Here is a 14,126-nt window from a genome sequence, read left to right on the forward strand (position 1 = left end):
AATCGATAAAAATCCAAATTTATCAGAAGACATTGAAATAACTCGAGAACTATGCATGGGACAAAAAAAGGTGGCTAATGAAACTTGTTCGCTTTAAAAGCTGCCTTCGAATGAAAGCAAACTTGCCCCCCCTCATGGTGGGGGGGGGGGCATAAAGAACTTAAATAGGAAGCTTCTTGATTTGATATTATTGTTGTAATGTTTCATACGTGTAGCAATAATGGAAAGTATCGGGGAAAAAAATCATGGAGTTCATTACAAATTTATCAAAAAATACATTTTGCGTTACCCGGAAACAACGACGTGGACGTAGTATTTTTCTGTTCCCTTCGGGGTGCTAGATTAGCGTGAGTCCCCTTGCCTCTCACGTTTCGAGGTGCTAGATTAGCGTGAGTCCCTTTGCCTCTCACAAATCGGGGTGCTTGCTTTATGTTCACTTAATGGAGTAAGTGTTCGAAATTTCAACCTTTCACTTCAATACATTTGTTGACTCTTTCTTCAAATGACTTTACACAGGACAGTATCATATCTGCGAAAATTTCTGCGCAAGCATTTCTTATGCGTTCTACCACGTTTTCGCGAGTTGTTGGCACTTGTTCATATACCTTACCTTTTAGGTAACTTCACAGGAAGAAATCCGGCGATGTTAAGTCAGGTGACCTAGCAGGCCAATTAATTGGGCCACCTCTACCAATCCACCAACCATTGTAATCACGGTCTAGTATTTCCCTGGCTGCTGCTGAGAAATGTGCTGGGCAACCATCATGCTGAAACCACATTGTCCTACGTCGAACGTCCAAGGCAACATCTTCAAGTAGTAATGGTAGTTCCTGTTCCAGGAAATTTTGATATTTCATTCCATTCAAATTACCTTCAATAAAGTAAGGACCAATTAGTTTATTTCCTATGATTCCACACCAAACGTTCACCGACCAAGAACGTTGATGATTTACTTGTCGTAACCAGTGGGGATTTTCCACACTCCAATAATGCATGTTATGTCTGTTAACACCACCATGGTTCGTGAATGATTCATCTGAAAATAATACATTAAGAAAAAAACTGCGGTTCGCTTGCATTTTTTGAAGTGCCCATTCACAAAACATCACTCGATTACGAAAATCATCGCCATGAAGTTCTTGATGCAGTGATATGTGATATGGATGATATTTATGACGGTGCAATATTCTCTGAATGCTATCTCTGGAGAGGGTATCTCTTAAGTAAGGTCCGGGCCGCATTGCGGACGTAGAATTGGCCAAGGGGAACGAAAACGTCTTATACTATTTTGAGATATCCACTGTAGTTTTCGAATTATAATAAAAAAGGAAACATCTAAGCCAATGTGCATCCGCACCGCGCGAATTCGTAGCACGACCCATCGTGCTTCAGCGCAAGGAGGGTGAAGAGAAGAATAGCGCTTCGTCCCCCCTTCGACTTCACCACACATTGGCTTAGACGTTTTCTTTTTTAATTTGTAAACTATAGCGTATATTTTAAAAGACTTGGTATAAGACTTTCTCGTCCCTCTTAACTCATTCTACGCCCCCAATGCGGTCCGGATTTTTTTTAAGAGACATCCAGTATATGTATTGGGAATACAAATTAGTTCGGTCCGTTTTCTAAAAGATGACTCCGACTGTTGTGAATGGCGACATTACATCCGGTTCAGTGATAGCTGATTTTGACGATTTCAGAGAGATCATCTGCTAATAATATTCAGTTTATATCTCTTTGAGTTTCATACAAAAACCTTGATTTTTACTATGTTTGAAATGTTGAATTTTGTGTTAACCAAGCAGCATTTGCGGAAGGTTCTAATTTTCTGCTTTAATTGAAGAAAAGTGCAGCTGAAGCCCATCGAATGCTTGTCGAAGTTTATGGTGATACTGCTCCAACTGATAAATCATGTAGGGAATAGTTTCGACATTTCAAGGATGGAGACTTCAGCGTTGAAGACAAGCCTCGCTCTGGACAGCTAAAAAAATTCGAAGACAAAGAATTAGAGACATTACTCGAAGAAGATCAGAGTCAAACGCAAGAGGAGCTTGCAGAATCATTGGGAGTAACTCAACAAGCCATTTCTGCACGATTGAGAGCCATGGGAATAATTCAAAAACAAGGAAATTGGGTGCCTTATGAATTGAAACCGAGAGACGTTGAAAGGCGATTTTTCACTTGCGAACAGCTAATTCAAAGACAACAAAGAAAAGTTTTTTGCATCGGATTGTGACTGGAGATGAAAAGTGGATATTCTACGGCAACTCCAAGAAGAAAAAATACTACGCAAAGCTCGGTCAATCGTTGCCATCGACCTCAACATCAACACCAAAGCCGAACATTCATGGTTCGAAGATCATGCTCTGTATCTGGTGGGACCAAAAAGGTGTTGTTTACTATGAGCTGCTGAAACCTGGCAATTCCATTACGGGCGATCGGTATCGGCTACAATTGATTCGTTTGAGCCGTGCATTGCGAGAAAAACGGCCGGAATACTAGCAAAGACATGATAAAGTTATTTTTCTTCATGACAACGCTCGTCCTCATGTCGCAAAAGTCGTAAAAAAATATTTGGAAACGCTCAAATGGGATGTTTTACCGCACCTACTGTATTCTCCGGACATTGCTCCTTCTGATTATTGGTTGTTCCGAAGGATGCAGCACGATTTCATAAGTCATCGGTTCACTTCTTTCGCAGAAATCGAAAATTAGCTCCAAAATTGAATCGCCTCCAAAGACGAGTCATTTTTTCAAGATGGAATTCGAAAATTGCCTGAGAGATGGGAAAAAGTAGTAGCCAGCGATGAACAATACTTTAATTAATCTGTTCATTCATTGTTTTGAAATAAATGCATTTTTGAACACAAAAAAACGGACCGAATTAATTTGTTTCCAATTAGCGATGAAATCATTTAGCTGTTAAAATTAGAAGCATTCGAGTTAAGCAAATGGGCCTCGAACTGCCCTGAACTATTGGAAATAGACAATCTTGATCGTGTGCCAGTCATTATCAGAGATAATGTTGCGGACTCGTGTATTCTTGACATACAGTGGAATCAGTGTCAGGATACGTTCCAATTTCTTTGCAAACTTGAGACAGAAGCCCACGTTGTATCAAAACGGGTCATAATTTCCGGGATCATTAAATTGTTCGATCCTCTGGGCCTTCTGATTCATTGTGATCGCAAAATTCATCCTGCAAGATTCGTGGCAATTAGCCATCCAATGGACGAGTTCGTTCCTCAGGACATCCACACTCGCTGGATCGCTTTTAGAATACAGATGGGTGATTTGAATCAACTAAAAATTCCTCGATGCGTCAAACTCAATGCCCATCAATCGTGGAAGTGCACGGATTTTACGACGCCAATCATCGCGCGTTCGAAGCTTGCATATACCTTCGCATCAAACTCGGCCTCAATGACCATCACTCCGAGTTACTGTGCTCAAAGTCTTGCGTCGCGCCGTTCAAGATCGTCTCGTTACCGCGATTAGAGCTATCGGCCGCCTTACTATTGGCACGCTTAATCAACAAGGTCAGAGAGTCCTTGGAACTCTCGAAATGCCCGACTTATCTTTGGTCGGACTCGACGATCATTACTGAGTAACCTCCCCCTCGCGACGGTGGTCAGTTTTTGTGGCAAATAGGGTGGGTGAAATTCAGCGCCTAACAAAAATCAAACACTGGCATCATGTCGCATCTTCCAATAATCCTACCGATATATTCGCGAGGGCTAAATCCTTGCGTCTTGATCAATGCTGAGAGGTGGTGGAATGGCCCCGAATTTCTAAAATGGGATGAAAAACACTAGTCCCCCAGTATCTTCACGCGATTGGACAATGATTTCCGAACAAAGGAAAATCCGCGTAGCCGTTTCCATTTCACATCCTTGCATCGTCGACGACTTGCTAAATAAGTATTCCACTTTAGATAAAATATGCCGTATCACAGCGTATTGTTTGAGATTATTCAAGGCGCACCGGGAGCACGCGGTATCTGATTTCGTGTCCCCCGTTGAAACATCTACCGCTTTAAATTGTATTTGCAAAACGGTGCAACAGCGAGCATTCTATCGCGAATATCAAGTGCTAGTCAAAAACGAAATTGTAAACGCTTCTAGTAATATCTTATCGTTATCTCCTTTCGTAGATGAAAGCGGACTAATGCGAATTGATGGGAGGTTGAAAAATTCAAATCTCGCGTTGAACGCGTGCCATCGAATTCTCCTGTCATACAAACACATGTTAACTCAGCGTATTATAGAGCGTGAACACATACGAAACTTACACGGGTTTGCAAGCCACAAAGGCTTTCGTGCGCCAGCGCTTTTGACCGCTATCATTGCGATCCACCGTGCGTGGAATAATACAAAAATGTATAACCTGTTTTAGAGCTAAACCTAATCAATCAGAAGTCTTAATAGGCTCATTACTGGCCAGCTGTGTTAACGTCTCTAAACTTTTCTCTCGCTGCGGTATAGACAAGACGGCCGGGCCGTTCTTGTTACGTGAGGGAAAGCATCGAAACACGCGAAGTCACAACTCGTATGTTTTGCTTTTTGTGTGCTTCGTCACGAAGGCGGTCCACCTAGAGTTAGTAAGACTTTATGTCCGAAGCCTTTATTGCCGTTTTTAAGCAATTCATTTCGCGTAGGGGTAGACCCGCGCACATGTATTCGGATAATGGGACCACCTTCGTGGGCGCTCATAGATAAATTCAAGAATTATATGACATATATAATGATCAACAAGTCCAGTCCGAGATTAAGGATTTTCTGCGCGAGTTGGAAATTTCATGGAGCTTTATCCCGCCTAATGCATCCCATTTTGGAGATTTGTGGAAGACAGCCGTAAAATCTGTCAAATACTACATAACTCGGATCGTAGGCAAGGCTCTTTGAGGAATTTGATCTTTGAGGAAATGCAAACGACCCTCTGTGAAATAGAGGCGATCCTCAATTTCCCTCTTATCGTTAAGCGCCGACTCTAACGACCTAGCGTACCTAAGTCCGGGACATTCCTTGGTTGACATGACTTTGAATTCCTTGCGTTGACTTGAGCGACGTCAACAAAAATAGACTGCTGCGGTGGCAACGCGTAGAGCAAACCCGGCAGCATTTTTGGCGCAGATGGAGTAATGAATATCTTCACTCTCTACAAGCACGAATCAAATGAATGGCTATCAAGGGAACTCAGCTGTCAACTAATCAACTTGTGCTCATAAAGTAGCCGAACCTAGCCCCACTTTAGTGGGCAATGTGGGGCGGGTCCAGGAGGTTCATCCCGGTCCCGACGGCATCGCGCGCATTGCAATTATGAAGACTGCCGAGGGTTCCTACGTGAGACCACTGTCTAAGCTATCAATATTACCAATTAAAGATAGATTGAATCAAGCTCGCATAAGCAGAGCATTGTGGAATAACGAAGATATAGAAGATACTCGTTATTCAACAGATCAAATGAGATCTCTATCTACATTATCTTACCAGTTCAGTCCCTTCCAGCATAAAAAATTTATCGCTCTTTCTCGAGATAATCAATAAATTCGATGAAATAAAAAATTAATAAACTTTTTAAAAGGAATTATAAGAATGATTAATAGAAGATACTTTAATTTGCTTAATTAAATATTGTACAATGTGTGTCATTAAAATCCGGATAAATTTCAATTTAACTTTTCTGCTATATTGTACCTTCGCCAACCAGAGGTTGTTGTTGGCGTCCGAGAAAGCCTGATGCTTCTAGTAAACAGTCATATTCTCAAAATGACTGCGATGTGAAACCAAGTGCGGAGTATAATCGAAGAGCCGCGATCATCGAAGGTCTTCTCACTGGGCGCTCAGCGGAAATAATCCGGTTCTTTGGATACCCGAGATCAACTGTTTATGATGTTGTGACAAAATATATAGCGTTAGAACAGTCCAACAAAGTTCCAGTATGTCAGCGAGGAAGAGTCACTTGAAAGAATGCACCGCGAAGTCGCAGTTGTTGAAAAGGCTCAAGTGCTGATTTTGGATGATCCAGGGCAATCGTTGCGCGTTTTAATGGATGTAGTAAAGCTGTGGATGGAAACTGTGGCGTCCGGAAGGTCATATGTTTTTTAGTAGGACGGTGCATCGACTCATACGAGTTCATTTGATTCAAAATTGACTCTCAGACAACGTCGATATGTTTTGGTTCAAGGAATTCTGACCTCTCAACAGATTTAAATCCTTTGGATTACTACGTATGAAGCGTAGTTGAAAGGATCACAAACAAGTCTCGGTATCCTAACGTAACGTCCATTAAGGACCGCTATTGATATAGCATTCGTCGGCATGGACAGCGTGCGTGTGAACGCACGCTTCAGAGAATAGAGGCCGACATTCAAGCTAATGGGGGATATATCGAATAATTGTGTTCTACAGGGATCCCTCAAGTGCCATGTAAAAGGATTTTTTGAATATTTAATTTTTCATTAAAAACATTTTATTTAAAGAAATTGTTCGATTTGTTCGGATTTTGATGACGCACCCTGTAGATATCTCATATGAGAGCTAAACTTAAAGAAAGACAGTCTCAATTAAAGATTAAAAGAATACGCTATCGCTAGTTCACTAAAACAATTCACCTCAGTACATCGCATCTTCCATCGAGTTACGAGGACACTAAAGTCAATATCGATAGAGAAAACGCTGCTACGATCGATTTATAAAATAAAAAATTAGAGTTCAGTGTAGAAATTAATGAGCAATTAATAGAAATTTTAAACCTGAGCCTATCCATAAATCAGGGTAACAATCATTGATGCTGAATTATCAGATATATTGGACATTCGCGTAAATAAAATTCGCAATTAATAACTTTATGCCGTTTTAATCGGTATAACAGTAGATTCACTGGAGAGTCTCTATCATGAGTTAGCTCTGCCAGATGAGTGGATGACTTAATCTATAATTATTTTCCTTCCCAAACTCCACCCCCCCAAAAAATAGAAGAAGTCTAGATGAATAAAATAAAGAATTAAAAGACTTTCTACTCTCATGACCCCCGATATTCCTTAGCGATTAAGATAATTTATATACGAGATAACTTTTAATAAATTTTATATTTTATAAAGTTTAATCAATTGATCCATTTTCCGCTATCTATATCCTGTTGATCTTGAATACTTCAGCTACCGTTTGCGATAATTGGCTTTTGCTCTCATCCTGAGATATTGCCGGCCCAGCAGGTAGTCTCGAAAAGAGAGCAACCGACTTGTCTTGTGGCCGAGGAACGCAGGGAAGGTTAGGATTCAGCGTACAAAACGCAAACAGCGATCCGTGATTAACTCTTGTTATTGTTTCGGTAATCGCGTCGCGATTTGATTTGTTCATGATTTCTGAGTAACAGTACATGTATCATTACATTGTATTGTTTAATGTAGGTTTGACGACAGTGATATTGAAAAATTAATATCTTTTTTAGATAATCTTTAGAATATCATATCTTTTTTAGATAAATAAAATTCTAGATTGGATATACTGTCTGAAAAACTCATTTTTGGAAAAGATAATTATCGCTTTTCTTGAAAATGCAACAGAGTGTAAATTATTACATTCTAATTCAACAAGTTTCTAAATCACGCAAGTAAGTATATAATTTTATACTCTTTTAATTTTTAAACATTTTTTTTTACATCTTGCTTATCTATATTCATCTTTTTTTTATTACAGCACATTTCCTCGCTATACGCCTTATATTTTAAGAAGAAGATACGCATTAACATCAGCTTACAAATATCTGAATATCGGAATAGTCATGGGACCTATGTCTCAGAAGTACGTTGCTAGATTTGGGATTCGAGAGAGGGAGGCTGACATTACTGGGCGAGGGAGTGGAGAGGAGGGGCTCTGACGTCATTAGGACAGAGGACCGAGGAAGAAGGGAGTCGACGTCACTGGGCGGGAGGAGTGGCGTCACCAGGGTCTGCGGTAAAGAGAAATAGGACCCGCCATGTTATTCTCTCTCTTTCACCTATTACAAGGTGCGTCCCAAAATTTTCCGAACTTTTTCAATAGGGATAGGTCGGGTGGCGCCATCCGTGTGTTCGATTGCGCGTTTGAAAGGTACATCCCTAGCTGACTTCCAGTAAAAATTTCATGACATTTGGTTCAGTGGAAACGAAGTTATGGCGTCTCAAGTGTCAGTATGTTGTATACATCGGTACGAGAATGAACTTCGAACAAAGAGCCAATATTAAGTTTTGTTTTAAACTTGGTAAAACATTTACCGAAACCCATAATTTGATGAAACAAGTTTATGGTGATAATTGTGTAGCCCGTGCCAGTGTTTATGAGTGGTATACGCGATTCAAGAACGGTCGTGAGGACATAAATGACGACGCACATACAGGTCGCCCAAAATCGACAATTAACGAAAATTCCATCGAAGTTGTGCGTAATTTCATCAAGCATGAGCCAAAATCTTCAGTGAGATACATGGAAATGGAATTGAACATCCCCAAATCAACGATTTATCGCATTTTGACCGAACATTTGGGCCTACAAAAAGTCTGTACACGATTTGTTCCACACAAGTTGACTGACGACCAAAAAATGCATCGAATTCAACATTCAAAGGACATTATTAAGGAAGCAAAAAAGGACCAAAACTTCCTTTATAGCATTGTTACTGGTGACGAGACGTGGTGTTTTCAATACGATCCAGAAACCAAGCGTCAAAGCGCGGAATGGAAGGCGCGAAACGACCCAAAACCCAAAAAATCGCGTTTAGAGAAGTCAAAAGTGAAGACAATGCTCATTTGTTTTTATGATTCCAAGGGTATTGTGCACAAAGAATTCGTTCCAGCAGGCCAAACAGTTAATGCTGTATTCTATGTAAGCGTTTTGAAGCGTTTGGTACACCGCATTCGTCGTATTCGGCCAGAATATCGCGAAGGAGGAAGTTGGCGCTTGTTACACGATAATGCGCCATCTCACCGTTCGACACTTGTCACTGATTTTTTGACTAAAAATCACATTTTAACAATCAACCATTCCCCGTATTCGCCTGATATGGCACCTTGTGACTTCTACCTATTCGGCAAAATGCATTTGTCCATGAAAGGAAAGCGGTATGTGGACGTAGAAGACATCCAAAGGGCTTGTACCACTATTCTGAAGGACGTGCCTTTGAACGACATAAAACACTCATTTGAAATGCTTTTAGATCGTGCCAAACGTTGTATTGAGTCCGACGGGGACTACTTTGAATAAACAATTTGAATTTGAAAAAAAAAGTAAACCGTTGTTGTTTTATTTCAAAAGTTCGGAAAATTTTGGGACGCACCTTGTATAAGATGCAGTTCTCTCCCTCCAATTCGTTGCGGCCCTATACTTACTCATGCTCTTTCTCTTCCTACCATTGCAGTCCCATATTTATCACATTATTCGCGCGCTCTCTTTCTTCCGTTGTATTCTCGTTGCCTTTTCTTCTCGATTTTATTAAATGGGTATTATTAAGATAATATTACATCCTATAGACGCCACGATTTTTTTCTTTTGGAAGAATCGGTTCCATCGCGACTATAGTTGGTGTCTATGAGACTCGAGTGGAGGCCTCTGATAACGGTCTGATAGAAAAGAGAGACCAGACAAGCTCCGCGAAAACTAAACGCCAATCAACTCGAAAGGAATAACAATCTTAATGCAGGTCTGAAAAGTAACAAAATTGCAAAAAGACATTATAAATGCATCGAAGTCACGCAATAATAAAAATCTAAGTTTTGTTATCCCAATAATTTCATCTTAAGAAAACAGGCGCCACGTCGCGCTTAAAAAAATCATAAAATGCATGGGATAACTTCCCACGGTAGCGTTATCTAAGATCGGACTTGCGACTAACAATGATTGCCCTGTACGCAAAACTAGTGCACGATAATCGTCTGTTTATCTAGTCATATTTTCCGTGAGGATAACAGAATTCGTCATTCGTCTGGAGCAATTTTGCCTCTTTAAAGAAAAACATAAATCATTTCTTTTCTTCTCAAAACCTCCCTAACAATACATTTGAGATTAATGATAGGACGCTATAAAAATCATAAATCTTGCGTGATTGACATTGAAATTAACTATTGCATCCTAGACAAAGGGCACGCCCTTTTTTCAGATAAATAGGGGGTCCCGCGGAAGTGCAAAATAATCAACCTAACTCGGTTCACGTCAGTACGAAAATCCACGTAATCTGGTTCACGTCAGTACATAAAAAATTTCAGTTCGCATCAGTTCGCGTCAGTTCGAGCAAACCAGAGTTTTGATTCGTCGCGTATCTCATTGTCAGTGTTCAATTACATCATATGCTCTCTGAGACCATCCAGTCTTTACTCACTACCTTCTTGGCGCTTTTGCATGGACAGCGGGCCTCCTTATCATCGGGCAATATCCACTCGAGGTTTTGTGGACCAAGCAGTTAAACAGTAAGTTGACCTGCCATTCTATCCAGTCCACATATCTCCCCATATAAACACACACCCACGCACGCACGCTCGCACACACATATATATATATATATATATATATATATATATATATATATATATATATGGGGCTTATAGCAGATTCCAAGGCACCTATATATGAATATAACCAATGAACTCTTCAATATAATTAATAAAATATTACCAATATATGGAATTAAAGTTTGTATCTTCCTTTTATCTATAACTTACCCCTGCATATATTATCCCTACATCTAATTAATCTCCAAAAAAACCCATCTCTGTTGCAATAACAAATCGACCACCTGTGTGTGTGTGTGTGTGTGTGTGTGTGTGTGTGTGTGTGTGTGTGTGCGCGCGCGCGCGTGTGTATTATATATTTTTATATATATATATATATGGTAAATCTCGTATACATAACAGACCAAACTACTTTACCGCGACCTAATAAAACTAATTAACAATTGAATATGAAATCATTATTAAGGAAAATTTTTAATTAATAAATTGTTATAAACAATTGCCTGTATTAACTACCAAGTTTTATGGTGAATTATGATAGATCATTAACACATACGTAAATTCTTTAATGCGATAAATACCTGAATTTTCAATAATCGAAAAGTTATCCTTAAAATTCTATCTAGACCATACATCATCTATTAACATCCAATTCTAAATCATTTCTTTTTAACTTCCCTCAGATAAGCATCATCTAAAGACAATATAATACTATGCAACGATCCATTATTATGCATAAAAATTAATTGTATACAATATTGTATGTAGAACAAACTCGAATTAACTATAACTAAAGAGTAATATTAATGCTGTAGAAAGATGAGAAAGATATTCTATTCATAATTCACAGCCAATTAGACGGTAAGGTTTATTCAGTAAGAAAGACGAATGTAAATTGATTTAACGGTAAGATTAAATAACCGACCAATCATATGTAAAACATCTAATAATAATTCTAATGCATTAAAACGAATAAAATTATTAAAGCTTTTCTCTAAGTAAAGGAATATCGTTCTCGCAGTAGAACAAAACTTCGCTGCATAGAACCATGACTCACAATCCACTGACTTAGTTAGATCACGCGATCACGCCACCAATAGATACTCCGCACAAAGAATTATATCTATTAATTTTTAGACCTGAAGTCACCGTGACTCACGACTGAGTAAGCTTAGTCAACTTAGAATTCAATAAACTTTACCATATAAAAAAAGGAAGTTAGAGCATGGTATCTATTATCTAGAAAATCCAGTGAGTTATGTTTTTTACTTTTGTCTAGGATAATATATAAGAAGCTCCATTCTTAGCGAAGTCAGCATTATAAAAACCTATGTTCCTGCGAAAGTAGAGTTGAGATGATTTTTCGAATTGCGAGAATTAGATTTAATCAGTCAATCCATGTGAAACCTTGCATTTATCGAAATAATGTAATCACTGCATTCAAAATAAAATCTCAATAAAAAATATATATATATTGAGTCATCTAAAAAGTAACCGCGGTTTTTTGTCACTAGATAGTGTTGATGATCATCGGGCAACACTAATCCGATTGTGTCAAACGAACGCGCGTCTGAAAGATGACATTTTAGGTTACATTTTTTGTAAACAAAGTTTGGTGATTCATCAATCGTGTCAAAAGTTATATTGGTTTGAAAATGAATGAAATATCTGAAGAAATACTTTATGTGATGCTTTTTTACTACAAAAAAGGCAAAAACGCAGCACAAACATGCCAACAAATTTGTGAATTTTTACGGCGCGGATGCTGTAAGTGAACGCAGGACGCAGGAGTGGTTTATTTGATTTCGTTTTGGAAATTTTGATGTCAAAGATCGACCTCCCTCTGGTCGGCCAGTCACTGAAAAAGTCGATGAAATTTTGCAACTGGTCAAGCAAGACAGGCATGTGAGCTGTAAGGAGATAGCCAATGCACTAAGAATCAACTATATGACAGTTTGGAATCATTTGAAAAAGGCTAGCTACGCAAAGAAACTCGATGTTTGGGTGCCATATGAATTAACGCAAAGAAATTTGATTGATCGAATTTCCATCAGCGAAACACTACTAAAACGCAACGAAATCGACCCATTTCTGAAGCAAATCATCACAGGCGATGAAAAATGGGTGAAATACAAGAATATTGTTCGTAAAAGATCATGGAATAAGCGCGGCGAACCACCACAAACGACTTCAAAGCCTGGATTGATGGCAAATAAGGTGATGCTGTGTGTATGGTGGGATTGGAAGGGAGTCGTCCATCATGAGGTGTTACCACATGGCCTAACGATTAATTCAGAGCTCTACTGTTCACAATTGGATAGATTACAGGAAGCGATTAAGGAAAAACGACCAGAATTGATTAACAGAAAAGGTATTGTCTTCCATCATGACAACGCCAGACCACATCTTTGATGACGCGCCAAAAATTGAGGGAGCTTGGTTGGGAAGTTTTGATGCATCCACCGTATAGCCCGGACCTTGCGCCGTCTGACTATCATGTCATTTGTTTCGATCTCTGCAGAACTCTCTTGATGGAAAAATATTGGCCGACAAAAGAGCTGCCGAAAAAGTTTTTCGCCGATAAACCACAAAAGTTCTACACGGATGGAATTATGAAATTATCCGAAAAATGGCAAAATGTTATAGATAATAATGGCCAATATATACTTGATTAAAATTGATTTTCAATAAAGAAAAATTTCATTCAAAAATTGAACAAAAAACCGCGGATATTTTTTAGATGACCCAATATATATATATATATATATATATATATATATATATATATATATATATATATATATTTACATACTTGGCTTTGACTTTGTCACTTTGTTTACGGTTGTGCGAATAGTAACTCACGTGAAGCAAGGTATATTTATGCAGGAAGATATCTCCAAAACAATTTACCGTTTCGTCAAACATTTGCGAACATTCACCTGTATTTTGGAAACTAAGCTGTTTAGGACACATGTTTATATGGACTTTTTTAGTTGAAATAAACTAAAGAATCGCTCTGTTGAATATGGCAACATACTTAACTAACACGCTGTATATATTATGGATTTAAAAATTCCAAGTTATTTTATTAATAAACCTTGTATACCTACTAGAAAATTTATTCTTCAACAATCATCAACTCCAAACAAGATTTTCAGATGTAAAAATCAGCTGATTATTTTGGAGCTTTAACTCCCTTTACCGAACGAGAAATACGTCCACAACAGTGTCGCATCTAAGATTCCCTTACCACGAATCATTGGACGTGACACAATATATAATTACGAATTTATTTGGATTGATTGCACGTTTCATTTCTATGTACATTGAATGAGATATAGAAAACAAATAGCTATGTAATCCATAATTACTGATTCAAGTGGAATATGGATAGAAAACGGATTTTTAAAAATTTTAAATCTATTGCTTCAATGAATAATTTTCAATATTTTTTAATCATTTCTCGTTTGTTATCAATACTGTGTTTGTTAGCAAGTAATGCTTACTTATTCCAGTAGTTATACAAAGAAAATTAGCTAATAGCTAGATGTAAAATAAGAGAAGTAAGCATAAAAAATGGCATATAGCAAGTAATATAATACTTACTTCTCTTAGTAGCTATACAAAAAAATTAGCTAGTAGTTAT

The sequence above is a fragment of the Acromyrmex echinatior genome, unplaced genomic scaffold (assembly GCF_024713525.1).
Source record: "Acromyrmex echinatior isolate Ae372 unplaced genomic scaffold, ASM2471352v2 Scaffold31, whole genome shotgun sequence".
Taxonomy (NCBI): Eukaryota; Metazoa; Arthropoda; class Insecta; order Hymenoptera; family Formicidae; genus Acromyrmex; species Acromyrmex echinatior.